Raw genomic sequence first — 17,149 nt, forward strand, 5'->3', positions numbered from 1 at the left:
ATAAAAACCCCCAAGAACCACCCGTCGTGGAGGACAAAACCCGCAGATTTTATTCACCAACAAACCCCACAAACCTTCACCCACTAGGAATCTTCAATTCCGTTCCATGGACGTTATCGAACTCATCACTAACCCGCAACGCAAGAATGATTATGTGTAATTGTGTTGGAGATGATGAAGAACGAAGATGAGAAGCGTTTATGTATCTTTCAGTCATTGGTGTTGCTTGAATAATTACCCTTGTACAATATATATGATTGCATAACAGTTAGAACCAAGAAAAACTGATTTTTGAACTTTCTTGATCAGTTAGGTCGACCACTTGTAGTGCTTAGGTCGACCTAACAGAGCTTGCAGAATTTTTCTCCCAGTTAGGTCGACCTGTTGAAGGAGTAGGTCGACCAGAATCCTTTTCTGATGCATTCTGGGGACATTTTCACAGATTAGGTCGACCTAGTTGATGTGTAGGTCGACCTAACAGACTGATATGTAGAATTCATCAATTTAGGTCGACCTAAATGATGTGTGAGTCGACCTAGCAGGGACATATGAGTTTTTCTCCATTTTAGGTCGACCTGGGTTGATGGTAGGTCGACCTAACTGCTGTTTTTCTGCATTCTTCTTGTTCTGCTTGTGTTGAGGCAACCTATAAACATATAAACATAATGGGTTGACCTATGAGTGATCAATGCTTGCTTTTCTTTAAGTTTTGTGCTTCCGTCTTGTTGTTTGAATGCTTATTTGAGTTTGCCATGAATCAAAAACATCTTTGAGTGTAATCTTGTATTCACATACTCCCCCTTTTTGATGATGGCAAACCATTCGACTAAGCTTTGGTAGTAAATGATAAAGACTCAGCAGAGCTCCCCCGTACATCCAACATCTATCTCTCAACAGGGCAATCTCTCAACAAAGCTCCCCCGTACATCCAGCATCTATCTCCCCCTTTGTCAACATCAAAAAGAGAAAACAGGAGAATAGACGAGTAACAAGAGAACTATAGATAATAATGCTAGCATGTATAGTATAGTAGGTAAAAGGTAGTTAATGGTAGAATGAGACACATATGTGAGCAGGAGCAGTTTTTATGCATGAGGTCACTATAAGCATGTTAATTGATAGCATATTATAGTATCAATAATATTTTTGGAAATGAACAACAATTACGTTACCGCTTTTTCAATATGACGTCTGGCTTGATGATGAACTACCTTTATGCTAAAGAATTGTTAGCAAGACAAATAGATATATACATAAAGTAAGGAAATAATATTAAGAGAAAACAAACGTAATTAGCCCAAATTAGAGGTATCGAGTATCCCTAATTCCCTACGAATGTTGAAATATTGCTCCGTTGCTAGCGGTTTGGTGAAGATGTCAGCTAGTTGCTTCTTGCTTTCTACATGTTCAAAAGTAACGTCTCCTTTCTCTACATGATCTCGTAGAAAGTGATGCCTTATTTCGATATGTTTGGTACGTGAGTGTAAGACAGGATTTTTACTCAAGTTTATGGCGCTTGTGTTGTCGCACATGATAGGTATGTGATCAAGCTTAATGCCAAAGTCAAGAAGTTGTTGCTTGAGCCATAATATTTGTGCACAGCAGCTTCCAGCAGCTACATATTCTGCCTCAGCAGTGGATAATGCAACCGATACTTGTTTCTTACTATGCCAACTTATTAATGAGTTTGAGAATAGATGACACGTTCCACTAGTGCTTTTTCTATCGGATTTGCAGCCAGCAAAATCTGAATCGGAGAATCCTACCAAATGACACTCATTTCCTTTTGGATACCATAGACCATATGTAGTAGTTCCACGTAAGTATCGCAGAATTCTTTTGACAGCTTTCAAGTGAGATTCTTTTGGACAAGATTGATATCTTGCACACATACACACACTAAACATAATGTCTGGTCTTGAGGCAGTAAGATACAATAGTGAACCTATCATACCTCGGTATAATTTCACGTCAACCTCTTTACCTTTCTCATCTTTGTCTAGATTTGTATTTGTTGCCATAGGTGTGTCAATTTCCTTTGCTTCACTCATTCCAAATCTTTTGAGCAGCTCCGTACAATATTTAGTTTGATTCACAAACGTTCCATGACTAAGTTGCTTGATTTGTAGGCCAAGGAAGAAATTTAGCTCACCCATGAGACTCATCTCAAATTCACTCTGCATAAGCTTAGAAAAGTCTTTGACAAGTTTTGCATTAGTGGACCCAAATATAATATCATCTACATAAATTTGGACTAAGAGAATATCCTTATCTTTTCTTTTAATAAAGAGAGTAGTATCAACTTTACCTCTAGAGTACCCTTGACTAAGGAGAAATTTGCTCAAACGTTCGTACCAAGCCCGAGGGGCTTGTTTAAGACCGTATAGAGCACGTTTCAGCTTATAAACATGAGTTGGATACATGTAATTCTCAAAGCCGGGTGGCTGAGCAACATAGACTTCTTCATTTATATAGCCATTTAGAAAGGCACTCTTAACATCCATTTGGAATAGTTTGAAGTCTTTAGAACAAGCATAAGCAAGTAAGAGGCGAATAGCTTCGAGACGTGCTACAGGAGCGTATGTCTCTTCATAATCAATACCTTCCTCTTGATTGTAACCTTGGGCAACTAATCTAGCTTTGTTTCTGGTAATAACACCGTTTTCATCAAGTTTGTTACGAAAAACCCATCTAGTGCCTATTACTTGATGATCTCCCGGATGAGGGACTAAGTCCCAAACATCATTCCGTTTAAATTGGTTTAATTCTTCTTGCATGGCCATTAGCCAATGCTCATCAAGTAATGCGTCCTTAGCGTTTTTCGGCTCAACTTGTGAAACAAAAGCAAAATGATGGCAGAAGTTACTTATCTTTGAGCGTGTTGTAACGCCCCTTGAGATGTCTCCTATTATATTGTCAATTTGATGGTCTTTCACGTTTGTCCAGGCCTTGGGAAGTTCTTCGTTGTTTGAGATGCTTTCTTTTTTATTTTCATTGTGAGACTCATCTTTCTCTCTGTCAGCATCTTTCTTTACAATACTTTCATCCTCATCTTCCTTATCCTTGACAATGTCTTCAGTGGATGGGCCTGCACCATTAAATGAAAGACCTTTCTCGACATATTTTGCATAAGATTCATCAAAAGAAACGTGTACTGACTCTTCTACTATAAGTAATCTCTTATTATATATTCGATATGCTTTGCTAGATTGTGAGTAACCAAGGAATATGCCCTCATCAGCTTTAGCATCGAATTTGCCAAGATTATCCTTACCATTGTTCAAAACAAAACACTTGCAACCGAATACATGGAGATGAGATACATTTGGTTTTCTACCTTTTAGTAATTCATAGGGAGTTTTGTTCAGTATAGGACGTATTGTTATCCTATTCAAAACATAACATGCTGTACTAATCGCGTCAGCCCAGAAATACTTTGGTAGATTACCCTCATTCAGCATTGTTCTTGCCAGCTCCTCTAGAACTCGATTTTTACGTTCAACTACTCCGTTTTGTTGAGGTGTTCTAGGAGCTGAAAAGTTATGCTCAATTCCATGTTTATCACAGTATTTTTCAAAAAGAATGTTTTCAAATTCTCCACCGTGATCACTTCGAATTGCAACTATTTTGTTGTTCATTTTGTTTTGACATAATCTTGCAAATTGTGTAAAGGCTGGAAAAGTTTGATCCTTACTAGGTAAAAAGATTGTCCAACAAAATCTCGAGTAATCATCGACAATGACAAAACCATAGGTGTTTCCACCTATGCTTTTAGTCCTTGAAGGGCCAAAGAGATCCATGTGAAGTAGTTCAAGAGGGCGTGATGTTGAAACCACGTTCTTTGATTTAAAAGAGATTTTTGTTTGCTTTCCCTTTTGACAAGCATCACATAGATGATCTTTTGAAAACTTCATTTTGGGTAAGCCGATTACTAAATCTTTTGAGACAACTTTATTTAGTAAGTCAAAATTTATGTGGGCGAGACGTCTATGCCAAAGCCATGAGTCATCGCCTAGAGCAACTAGACATTTGGTACTAGACTTAGATACCTCATCCAAGTTTAGCATGTAGATGTTGTTTACTCTTAAGCCCTTAAACATAATGTCTCTTTTCTTAGTATGTTCAATTGTGCATCCAGAATTTGTAAACATTACTTTAAAATCTTTGTCGCACAATTGACTTATACTTAAAAGATTATGTTTAAGACCTTATACTAGCAGCACATCAGTTATAGTAGTGGTAGAAGGGTTACCTACACTTCCTTTACCAAGTATGGCTCCCCGATTGTTATCTCCATAGGTGACATACCCCTTTTTCTTTGCTTGAAACTCAACGAAAAGAGATAGGTCTCCAGTCATGTGTCTTGAACATCCGCTATCAAGGAACCACAACCTTTCGGCAATGTCAAGACACTTTTCCTGCAAGATTAATTTAAAGAGGGAGGTCCCCAATTTTCATTGGGTCCTTGGTAGTGAGTACACAATTTGTTGCACTTAGGCAACCATTGAAATACTCCTTTAGGAACTAAAATTCTCCTAAATTTGCATTTTTCAATGGTATGTCCCTTTTTGCAACAATAATGACAGGTAATATGATGAGAATATGGAGTTTTGCTAGTTGATACTTTTGGTACAAAAGTGTATTTACTATATAAAGGAGTATACGATCTTTTGAACTTGTTTGGATCAACCGCAAAAGTCACTTTTGGTTGTAGAGCCTTGTCTAACTTGACTTTTAGATCTCTCACTTCTTTTTGCCAAATGTGACATGTCTCACAACCAAACCATGATGTAGGATCTAATTCAACTTTGTCCTTTTGAATGTCTAGCATAGATTGTTTTAAAGCTTCCATATCCCTTTCGGTTTTCTCAACTTTTGATTCAAGATATGAAAATATTTTCTTATTTGAGGCCAAAAGTTTGAAAGCTTTAATTGCATCTCTATGTAATTCTTCAAAAGCAAGTTTTAGTTGAGAATGAGATACCTTATCTACGAGTTCAGGTTTAAGATGACTTACAGCTTTCTTTTTCTTGTTTTGATGAGCCATGAAACATAGGTTTGCTGATTCTTCTTCATCGCTTGACGAGCTTTCACTAGATGAATCACTTTCCCATGCTATGTAAGCTCTTTTAGATTTGTTATGACCTTTGCTTTGGTTCTTCTCCTTTTCTTTCTTAAGGTATGGACAATCCGGTTTGTAGTGACCGGCTTTCCCACAATTGAAGCAAAGACCTTTGATCTTTCCTTTGTTGTCGTCATCTTGTTTGAACATGTTTGATTGCTTTCTATAGTTGATCAATCCTTTGTCGGAATGTTTTGCTCCATTTTTCTTTAGATATTTGTTGTATCTTCGCACAAACAGTCCCATTTCCTCATCATCGGAGTCTTCGTCATTACTTGTGTCACTATCCTTTGGCTCTCGTTTTGAGGTCTTGGAGCTCGAAGCTTTTAGAGCTATTGACTTCTTCTCTACCTCTTTCTCCATGTTCTTTTCTTTCTTTGTCCTCTTCTCATGCCTGTCAAGGCATTTAAGATGCTGTTCATGTTCCTCTAGTTTACCAAAGAGAGTGGTAATGTCTAAAGTGTTGAGATCATTTGCTTCCTTAATTGCTGTAACTTTGGGCTGCCATTCCCTGTTCAAACACCTTAAGATTTTGTTAGTAGCAACTGCATTGGAAACAGGTCTATCAAGAGAATTTAATCGATTTTTCAGGTGAACGAATCTTTTCTGCATGCTTTCGATGGTTTCACCATCTTCCATGTGGAAAAGTTCGAACTCTTGAGTTAACGTATTGATCCTAGCTAGTTTGACATCATCCGTTCCCTCGTGGGCAACTTGCAATGTGTCCCACATAGCTTTAGCTGATCTACAATGGGAACGCGATAGTATTCATCAACTCCTAGAGCTGAGATTAGAATGTTTCTCGCTTTCCAATCGTATGCATATTTCTTTTCATCTTCAGCATTCCAAGTATCTTCTGGTTTTGGAACAACTGCACCAGCTGCATTTGTCATAGTGATCTGAAATGGACCATTGACAATAGCTGTCCAGATGTTCCTATCAATTGCATTGATATGGACACACATACAATCCTTCCAATAGCCGTAGTTTTCTCCGTTGAAAACTGGAGCTCTATTATGAGCCCCTTTAGGTCCAGAGGCCATCTTTCCAATAAGTGTTTCACGAAGCACGGAATAAACCAGAGCTCTGATACCACTTGTTAGACGTTGGCCTAAAGATCTAGAGGGGGGGTGAATAGATCTCACTAAGTTTTTAAGGATTTTTCTACTGACTCGAGCGAAAGCGGTTCTGAATCGACTTGCGTCTATTCTGGACCGCTATTGCAAAGGTCGTATGTGTTTCAAAACCAAAGAGTAAGTGGAATTGATGGTGAAGTAATATGATAGCTAAACAGTACGTTTTACAACTGAAAACCAATTAACTTCTAGATTGACAATTTTGATTTTCAATGCAGTAAGATTGGATTAAGCAAAAACACAAACACTTGGTGATACGTTCAAATTGATAGTGATTCAAGTTGTGGTGAATTGTGATGTTTGTGAAGAACTTTAATTCACAATTTTAACACTCGAATCGTTGATCAATTTTGCACTTATAACCAATTATGAACAGAAAGTAAAAGAGAAAGTAAAAGCGACAAGAACACGATATTTGTTTAGGCAGTTCGTCGATCGTCCTCGCTACGACTACGTCTGCCCCCAATTCCAAATTGAAATTGGGTAATCTTTCATTAATGTTGAAAGTAGTATATACAAAGAAGATAACAAAGCGATAAACGATAAACCAATTATGTCGATCCTTTGAATATTCTTCCCCCTTAATCTTGAGCCAGATCAAGGTTATCCAAGAGCTTCACTTTGATTCCCTTCTGCAGTGTCTTGATTCCTTGAACTCCCCGTTCCTCAATCGTTACACTCAGCCGAATCCTCAATGAACGCCTCTTGATAAAAACCCCCAAGAACCACCCGTCGTGGAGGACAAAACCCGCAGATTTTATTCACCAACAAACCCCACAAACCTTCACCCACTAGGAATCTTCAATTCCGTTCCATGGACGTTATCGAACTCATCACTAACCCGCAACGCAAGAATGATTATGTGTAATTGTGTTGGAGATGATGAAGAACGAAGATGAGAAGCGTTTATGTATCTTTCAGTCGTTGGTGTTGCTTGAATAATTACCCTTGTACAATATATATGATTGCATAACAGTTAGAACCAAGAAAAACTGATTTTTGAACTTTCTTGATCAGTTAGGTCGACCACTTGTAGTGCTTAGGTCGACCTAACAGAGCTTGCAGAATTTTGCTCCCAGTTAGGTCGACCTGTTGAAGGAGTAGGTCGACCAGAATCCTTTTCTGATGCATTCTGGGGACATTTTCACAGATTAGGTCGACCTAGTTGATGTGTAGGTCGACCTAACAGACTGATATGTAGAATTCATCAATTTAGGTCGACCTAAATGATGTGTGAGTCGACCTAGCAGGGACATATGAGTTTTTCTCCATTTTAGGTCGACCTGGGTTAATGGTAGGTCGACCTAACTGCTGTTTTTCTGCATTCTTCTTGTTCTGCTTGTGTTGAGGCAACCTATAAACATATAAACATAATGGGTTGACCTATGAGTGATCAATGCTTGCTTTTCTTTAAGTTTTGTGCTTCCGTCTTGTTGTTTGAATGCTTATTTGAGTTTGCCATGAATCAAAAACATCTTTGAGTGTAATCTTGTATTCACAAAAATGACTATTATATTCTTCCCTTAGACTACCTGCCCTCTTTATGGCATGGGACATTCTTATGGCGAACGAACTCTCGATGACCCTTCAACCTCCAAATGAAAGACTTCCTGCCCTCTTATGGTATGGATAGACCCTTTCGCCCGAAAGACTAAAAGAACATTTTTTTTCAAACTTAGGGTAGTTACTACTAATTGCTTGCTCTAAAAAATCAAATTACTTTTCACACCTCTTCTTCAAAATCAAATTAAAAAAGACTACGCTTATTTGCAAGATAAAGTTCTTCTTCGAAATCATTTCTTATTCAAAATCTTTTCAAACAAACAATTCAAACAAAGTGAGCTAAGCAATTAAGAGCCCATGGATAACCATGGATGCAAAGGGTGCCTTACACCTTCCCTTGTATAACTTACCCCCCGAACTCAAAATCTTTCAAAGGTCTTTTCCTGTTATTTTAGCCTTTCTATAATTGGATAAAATAAAAGTCGGTGGCGACTCTTGCTATCCGCAACATTTCAAATAAGTCAGTTCACCGTATTACACACATGAATGTAAGGTGAGGGCCAATTGGGGAATAAATAAGTGGGCAAATTTTGGGGTGCAATAGCTGCCCTATTCAATCTTCTTGGACCTGAATGTACGAACGATACAAGTTCTAGATATGTGAGGTGTAAGTGGATTGAATACCCCAAAAGTACCATCAAAATTTGCATTCTATGGTACAACAAAGGGTATTGGGTATTAACAAAGGATACCAGCTGAAGGTGGATCTTAAACAGATTGCTAACGTTTGTTAGACTTTGAACAAAAGAGACGTAGCCGTAGGATGACTCAAAAAGGAAGAAACCAGCCGTAGGGGAATCTACCAAACTGCTAACCTTAGTTAGACTTCAAAAAGAGACACAGCCGTATGATGAATCAACAAGGATGAAACCAGCCGTAGGGGAATCCGATCCTATTTGCTAACCTTAGTTAGAATTCAAAAAGAGACGTAGCCATAGGACGACTCCAAAAGGAAGAAACCAGCCGTAGGGGAATCTATCAAACTGCTAACCTTAGTTAGACTTCAAAAAGAGACACAGCCGTAGGGTGACTCAACAAGGATGAAACCAGCCGTAGGGGAACCCGATCCTAATTTTCTAACCTTAGTTAGACTTCAAAAAGAGACGTAGCCGTAGGACGACTCCAAAAGGAAGAAACCAGCCGTAGGGGAATCTACCAAACTGCTAACCTTAGTTAGACTTCAAAAAGAGACACAGCCGTAGGGTGACTCTAGATCTGAAAAGGTATGCCAATAATTATTGAACTTTATTGAGGAGGACTAGTAATGACTAGACTCTATGGGGATGTTAATGAACACTGAATTTGAAAGCGATGCCAATAACTATTGGGCTTGATCGAAAGAAAGGCTAGTGAAAACTAGAACCAATCAGGGGATGCCAGTAAACACTGGGCTTTCAAGAATGTATTGATGCTTGCGGAGTGCAAGAACTACATGAATCCCACAGGCCAACAAACGGGGTGTACTCTTCAATAGTGGCATTTATTCGAGTTGCCACACACCAAGTATGATTATCCAAATGATCGAGATGTGAGATATTACCCTCACTTAAATTGCACTCGGCAGTTGGGAAAATAACCACGGAGACTAGTGACCACTAGACTCGACCAGGAGACGTCAGTAAACACTGAAAAACACAGAGATATTGATGCTTGCAAAGCATAAGAATTACATAGATCCCTCAAGCCAAAAGGCGGAGTGTAACCCTTCAAAGGTGGCGATCATTCGAATTGCCACACACATAGTATGGATTTCAAATGATTGAAAAATGAGATGGGTTGAATGCCCACCCTCATTCGCACTCTAATCTGCATGCAGCATGCGGGAAAATAACCAAAACAAGACTAGTAACGACTAGACTCGACACGCGGATGACAGTAACCACTGAACATTCACAGAGATGTTGATGTTTGCGAAGCATAAAAGTTACATGGATCCCTCAGGCTAAAAGGCGGGGTGTAACTCTTCAAGAGTGGCATTCATTCGAGTTGCCACACACCAAGTATGATTACCCCAAATGATTGAAAAATGAGATGGGTTGAATGCCCACCCTCATTCGCACTCTAATCTGCATGCAGCATACGGGAAAATAACCAAGGCAAACTTGCAAGAAGCAAGAGATATCCCTTATGCAAAAGGCAGTAAAGGGACTCACAAAAAGTGAATACAAAGAGAGGACTGGTGACGACCAGACTCTACTAGAGGATGCCAGTAAACACTGGGCTTTGAAAGAAGTATTGTTACTTATGGAACGTAGGAACTACATGGTTCCCTCAGGCCAAAAGGCGGGGTGTAATTCTACAAGAGTGACAATCATTCGAATTGCCACACACAAAGTATGGGTTATCCAAACGATTGAGCTCAGCAAACGGGAAATAACCATAGAGACAATGATCCTGAAGAAGAAAGACTTTGTATCCAATCCACATTAGAGTGAGAAAGTGAGACTTCTTCTGGGGATATATATTACCTTGTGCCTTTGGAGCACAAACAAACTTGGCTTATGCATGTTTGATATTTTTCATGGCGTAATGCTCCATATTCATGGAAATGCTACGCATTTTTGTAGATGCAATGTGAATGCAATGATTACTATATGCAGAGATAACGAGGGCCCTTTAGAGAATATTCCGCTGACTTGCCGATCGAACTTCGTCTCTGACCTCGAGAGAGGTAAACACCAGGGAGAATCCCCTTAGTGTTGTGAACTTTGTGGAGATGCCAATAGCCATTGGACTTTGACTTGCAAGACGTACTTCTTTGTTGACTCGAGGAATGACTTCTGACTTCTCACCATGTTCCATTGCTTGGAGGATTTTTGACATGAGGAGATTCCCTCGATTCACCATGTCGGGGGTGAGAAATCCAGATAAGGAACTTTTTATGGGATGAGTGGAACAACTCTGAGGAGAATAAAACTCCTATTTGGGGAGAGAAAGAATTCTCAGGAGAAATAAACTCCTATGCTCGGGGAGAGACTTTTCTAGGAGAAATAAAATCCTATGCTTGAGGAATGGAATCAACTCTCAGGAGAAATAAACTCCTATGCTTGGGGAGAGAGTAACTTGCTGGGAAAAAGCATTATGATATTTCTCCATTCGGTGGTGGTCAACTGCACTTTACAAGTGAATGACGGTTCCTTAAAGATTGTGCCCCAGGCTGCCTGACTTACGAAGAGATTTGGTTTACAAAGACATTTGCCTCGAAAGGATCATTACACCGTAATTACTTGAGATAATTCTTCCCCAGCATATTCAAGCGTGTGAAATATTCTTTCTCTTGATCAACAGATCCTCAAAGATATTTTTTCAAATCTCGACGTAACTGCCCCAGATTGACTGAATTTTGAGAGAGATGTCTCAATATCACTGCCCCTGATTGTCTTAACTTCACGAGAGATTCCTCGTCGTGACTGACCCGGATTAATTGATTTTGACAGGTCAAAACTCGACTTGATTGCCCCTGATTATATACATCTTACTAGAATCCTCCAGTTTTACTTCCCTTAAGATCAAACAAACTGAGGGAGTAACTTTACCATATTCAACAGAGCCTTCAACCCTTTCCCTCAAGGTAACCAATCAAAGAAACCTTAATTGTTCATGCTCAACAGAGTCTTCAAGCCATATGCCTCTTGCTAATCAATCAATGAAGGTACCAACTTCCTATGCTCAATGAAGTGTTCAGGCAACATGCCCCTTGATAATCAGTCTCCAAAATGATTGCTTTTTATTCTACAGATTTCTCAAGTCCTTTTACTTTGACATGATCAAGCTCTTCATGGATTCTCATCATGGAAACTTCCTTGATGTTTAAGCAATTGTTTTTATGCAAAAGAATGTTAATTATAAGAATGCCAATCCTAATGCAAAGCCTATGCCGGTCTTGAAGTTTACACAAACTTTTTATGAAATGAGGTGGCCACCTCTTGTGAATGAAATGTAAAGCGGACATACAATACCAACATAGATATGTGTTATGCTTCATTGGGAGTCAGTTAAACGCTATCTCATCGGAGTGCGCTCTCGAAATAAACCCTACTTCAATTAGGACTTTTAAGGGTTGTAACTTGGCCAGGTTCACGGTTTTCAGAAACAAAGGATTTTTAAGGCTCAAAATTATTTGGTGCCCACCCCCTTCGTGATGTTCTCCATTCCTAAGTCCAGTTAACTCAATCATAAGTTTTCATCCCTCACAAGGAATTTTGAAACGGCTGAGGAATCAATGAGGTTTTTCGGACATGGCAGTCGCTCACCTTTTATTCTTTTAATTCACTACCACACGACTTTGTTCTTGCTTTATTTTCACCATCATTTTTCTTTTTATTGCTATATTTTTTTCTTTCATCCTTTTTTCTTTTCATTTTTTTTGCTCTTTTTTTTTTTCTGAACAAGTCGTGTGACCTCGCATTGTCTTTGATTCGTTGGAAGTGATTGCGACCGCCTCATTCCATGATTGATGAAGAATTACCATTGTGGTATCGTCATCTTCTGACCTCTTGGTAGGTGAAGGATAACCATCACAGTTTTGACTTTCCTCAACCTTTTGAAGGATAACCATTGTTGTATCCTTAGATGCATATCATTTGTGAGTTTTGAACACTTGATCAAGTTAAATGAACACTACCCTGCCCCGGGGTTAAAAATAAGGGTTTTTTTTAATCAGAAAAGAAACTCCTACTTCAAGGCTCAAAGGGGTTAACAAGGGTCTATATCCCTTATATCTCCAGTGTTTAGGGAATTGAAACAATGCTTGTACATCATCAATAGGGTTTTATTCAAAAACACACAATTAGGGATTTTGCATTTTTTACTTCATCATTCTCCCTCCGCTCATTGCCTAAGCAAGCAATTAGTAAAGTTGGTATCGTAATGCCAAAAACCTTTTTATGAGTGAAAACAAATGGATTACTTCAAGACAAACATAAATAATGTATTATGATTTTCATTCGAAAATTAACAAGTTTTTACATGCTAGCAATGCTTAAACAAACAATGAAATGTTACCAATGAGAATGCAATAAAGAACTGAATGGTTGCCATTGTTGAGGAGACTTAACTCCGTATGGACTTATTGCTCTCGAATGCCTTTTGCAGTTTTGACACCCCATCGAGACTTCAATTTGTGCATAAAACCTCTTGGAGTGGACGTGGTTGTTCTAAAATCAACGAGGACTTGAGTTCTACCTTTGAATGTCCTACCACCTTCAGTTGATAGGCTAGGTGCCCCAGCATGGTAGCCACTTAGCATTATCATATGTTCCTTCCACACACTTTAGATTACTTCCCAGAAAAATATTCCAACAAAGGCGTACAAGAGTGGTGCATTTTTTCCTTACTTTAAGGATTCGAGCAATGCAAATGATGCAATACTCAAGATAGACAATGTCTTGCTTATCCCTCGGTCGGGAGCCCCAAATATAGATGTTAGAACAGTAATCACCATCATGAATGGAAGAATCTAGTATGATCATCAAACTCAAAAGAGCTATATGTGGTGAGGAAGACCCAAAACACCAACTGAAATACCAACAATCAGGGATATAACTGAGCACAAGGCACTGAAATTACACCGGTTCATTTCTCATATTCTTTCTTTCTCTGTTGACGAGCAAAGGCCACTGAGAAGAAAATTCCAGAAAGAGGGGACCTAGGATATGAAGAAGAACCTTGAGAATGAGGAACGTCTTCGTAGAACACTCTTGATTACCTCATGGAAAAAGATTCCGACGAAGTTACCCAGGAATTTGTAGTGCTTTAGGGATTCGAGCAATGCAAATGGTGCAGTGCTCAAGATAAGAATATGTCTTGCTTATCCCTCGGTCGGGAGCCCCAAGCAATTTCCGCATATGTACAAGTGATGATTACCACTTTGGCTTGCATGTCCAAACTATCCAGAGAGAGAATAAATGACCTTTGCAGCTCTTAACATCAAGCACTAGGCGCAATCCAACAATGCCTAAATCAACAAAGTCACGTCCTTCACCTTTTCTCCAAGAGGTGGAACCTTTTGTCAATTTCAATAATCGGAAACTTGAAGACTTTAATTTCCAAATTATTCCCATGATGTGAAGTCTCCTTAATAGGAATAGGAACCTCAACAGTATTTCGGACACTCTGATTCATAAGAACTACTCTTGGGATGAGATTAACATCGGCATTTGGCCTCTAAAGAACCTGTCCGAACTCTTCTTGTCTAAGAGAATTTTTTTTTGAATAGCCTCCATACACTGATTCAGATTAGTCCCCATTTCTGTTCTCATATCAGTCAAAAACCTCACGGAGTTATTCCAATATCAACTTTTGAGCACATAGCGGTGAGAAGTCAGATTTTGTTGTTGAAGTCAGAATTTGAATGGAAAGGGCCCTCATAAGCTTCTGAGAGAACTATGAAATGCATGATAGTATGAATGCATGTTTCATTTCTAAGGGATCCTAAAGTATTTTCATCAACTTTTATTTCTCTTTTATTCTCATTTTTTTTATATAGTATCTTTTTTTTTCCATCGTTTCTATTTTTCTACTTTTTTCGTTTCCTCTTTTTTTTTGGAAATAGACTTTAGAATCCCCCACAAATGAAGTGGATAAAGTAATGATGCTATGCAATGCCAAAGCATGGGATAAAGGTCCTTATAATCCGAGTAACCACTATACAATCCTCTGAATAACTGATATAGGTCAGATGTCATGAGATCAAAGGTCCGACATAGGTATCACAGAATCAAAGGAACCATAGTCACCAACAAAACCGAATAGTCACCAACGGTACCTGTCATGTATATCCCTCCCCACTCACGGGTGAATCTAGGTCAAGGTAGGTCAAAAGGTCTCCAGCATTAACAATTCTCCTGAAACACCATCATTGTTGCAAATACATGCCAACAATGGTATCTCATTTGAATCTCAACTGGTCGTGGGTCTCATGATCACAATCAACAGAACCTGACATTCTGTTGGCGTCATGACTATCCACTCTAGCCTAGGTATCCTATGTGTCAACTCTGGCCTGGGTATTGGGCCTTTTACCTCATAGAACATCCCACCCAACCTGCAAACAGAGAAAATATATGGTCCCCACGGGGACCCATAATATAGTCCAGATGCATGCGGAAAGTAAACATGATATGCAAGCAAGAAAGTAAACATGACATGCAAACATATATACAGGATGTGAACATATAAACAAACAAAGAAACACCCAATAAAAAAAACAAACAAAGGCTAGGATCGACTCGCTAAGAATGGACCCGCAATAGGTCTAGCAACATCCCTAGCAGAGTCGCCAGCTGTCGCTACTGCGAAAAATGGATCAGAGTCGCCACTAATATATTTATCCCATCGAGGGAAAGGAATACCAGGAAACCTAACTCAGAATAAGAACAAGGTATTTCCACCAGAGAACAGGGTACGGGAGTCGGTTACGCGAGGGGAAGGTGCTAGCACCTCTCACGCTCATCGTACTCGATGGTATCCACCTATGTTTGTTTCTATCTAAAGGGTGTATATCTATGTCTAAAACCTAAATGCGAATGAATGCAAAAGAAATACGGGGAAAAGAAGGAATTATTTACAAGTGTGCTCGCTTAGGCCCCGCGACCCAATGCCTACGTATCATTTTCAGGAATCAGAGCGACCGTAGTTCGGCTCAATAGTTTCCATTTGTTTTGTGTTTTTTAGTTGAACAGAGGTTAAGGTCACAATCCACGATGCTCGACCTTTGGAGACTTATACGCCTAATTTTGGAAAGCACTTAACTTGTTCTTAAGAGAAGAGAAATTGGGTTTGTGTTTTTTATGTAACTACATGATGAACAAAACCCAATACAAGGTTTCGAACCACTTCGTCACTTTGTTTTAATTTGAGCCTTTATTAGGTGTTTTAGGTGTTTTTGGTTGGGTATTTTTTTAAGGGGAATTTATTTGCGATTTGAATCACATAAAAATGTATAATGATCGAGAAACAGATTAGGGAATGAATCCCACTCATTTCTCTCCCATTAGGTAGTGATCGAGAAACAGATTAGGGAATGAATCCCACTCATTTCTCTCCCACTAAGTGATCGAGAAACAGATTAGGGAATAAATCCCACTCATTTCTCTCCCACTTTTAGTAAGGTGTGATTCACATCTCTATTTATTAGTGTTTTAATGTTGAATAAAGAAGAGAAAAAAAATTAAAAGGGGGAGACTATCTTACTTTCTAATATATGTTATTCTAATTCCTAATTAAGAACTAAACTAAGTTGTAAGGGGAATCAACAAAATGAAAGAAGAGGAAAAAGTTATTTAAGTTGACTAAAGTCAACTTTAACAACTAGGGGGCGTTTTTGGTATTTCACAAAATATGGAAAATATTCGCAAAAAGAAAGAATTAAAATCTAAACTAACCATGAAAATATTCACAAGCAAATTGTATTTTTTATCGTGTTGAAACTATTTTAAAGAATTAAAACTAGAAAACTATGTATTTTTTATTAGTGAGAACCAATCAAAATTCAAAGAAATTCAACAATTAAAATTCAAATGAAAATAAATGTTCCTAAAAATTCTAATTTAGTTAGAAAATGCTTTTTTATCATTTTTTGTTTGAATGGAAATTGAATTAATCAAGTAAAATAGAAAGAAAACAAAGTTTTTGTATTTTTAAAATCTGTTACACAAGGAGGTGAGAAAGCAAAACAAGAACTAACTAACTTCTTTATTAGCGTGCTGGGCCTCAAACAAGGGGGTGGAAATAGGAAAAGGGCGCTAAGCCTAGACACGCGTGGCCCAGCAGCATGTTCATCACTTTATTCCACTTTAATTCTATTTCAGCATTTATTTTATTTTATACTATGCTCTTACCAACGTGACACTCATGTAATGTTTATCAATGGGGCAAGCCAACTTTTAAAACGCTACAGGACAAAGTTCACTCACAGCCAACCATTAATTGAAATGTAACGTTATCCACATTTGAAACAAGATGAAAAGAAAATAATGGAACCTTAGAACCAATGGGAGTTTTCCACACACACAGTCAACGTTTCATCGTTGAGTTCAGACGCCGGAGCCCTAGCTCCGGTCATCTCTTCCGGTAGCCACTCGCCGGAGATTGACGTGAACAGTTCTAAAAAAACAGATGGACCACCTCTCTCATTCAAAATTTCGCGAGGAGTTCGAATTTGGATTCGTTTTTGACGTTTAAACACTATATCATCATGAATCATGGCACACAACATTGCATCCAAAAAGTGAATCAAAGAGATACGGCATACCACATACATGTAAGCTAATCTCCAGCTTCCCATACGATTCTATCATGCGGAGAAAGATTAAGAAACTTACTAGAA

The sequence above is a fragment of the Vicia villosa genome, unplaced genomic scaffold (genome assembly GCF_029867415.1).
Source record: "Vicia villosa cultivar HV-30 ecotype Madison, WI unplaced genomic scaffold, Vvil1.0 ctg.000564F_1_1, whole genome shotgun sequence".
In the NCBI taxonomy this organism is placed as follows: Eukaryota; Viridiplantae; Streptophyta; class Magnoliopsida; order Fabales; family Fabaceae; genus Vicia; species Vicia villosa.